General features: G+C 45.1%; 1 protein-coding gene across 1 annotated transcript in view; it reads right to left on the bottom strand.

Annotated features, from left to right (window-relative positions):
• LOC119585415 (myosin light chain kinase, smooth muscle-like) overlaps positions 1–257 on the bottom strand; it is a 13,868-nt gene that overhangs the window by 9,902 nt on the left and 3,709 nt on the right. The window lies entirely within an intron of this gene.

The following is a 257-nucleotide window of genomic DNA, read 5'->3' on the forward strand; positions in this document are numbered from 1 at the left end:
GTTTTAAGAAATAACTCCAAAAATACTTTAACATCAGCCAACTTTCTCTCTTATTCCTGTTACCTCTTTACTCAACAGCTTCGCGGCCATAAAAGCGACAGGCTAAGTGCTTTCCTTGCGGTACGCGGTGCAAGTCCAGCCCTGTTTATTCAAATGAGATTTTGTGTTGTAGTGTCTGATCCTCCAATAAGCGATGCGATATCTTACAGAGGAGGTTCGTGTTTGCGCGATGCGAGTCTCCAGGAGCAGGTCAGGTG

Source organism: Penaeus monodon, chromosome 19 (genome assembly GCF_015228065.2).
Source record: "Penaeus monodon isolate SGIC_2016 chromosome 19, NSTDA_Pmon_1, whole genome shotgun sequence".
Taxonomy (NCBI): Eukaryota; Metazoa; Arthropoda; class Malacostraca; order Decapoda; family Penaeidae; genus Penaeus; species Penaeus monodon.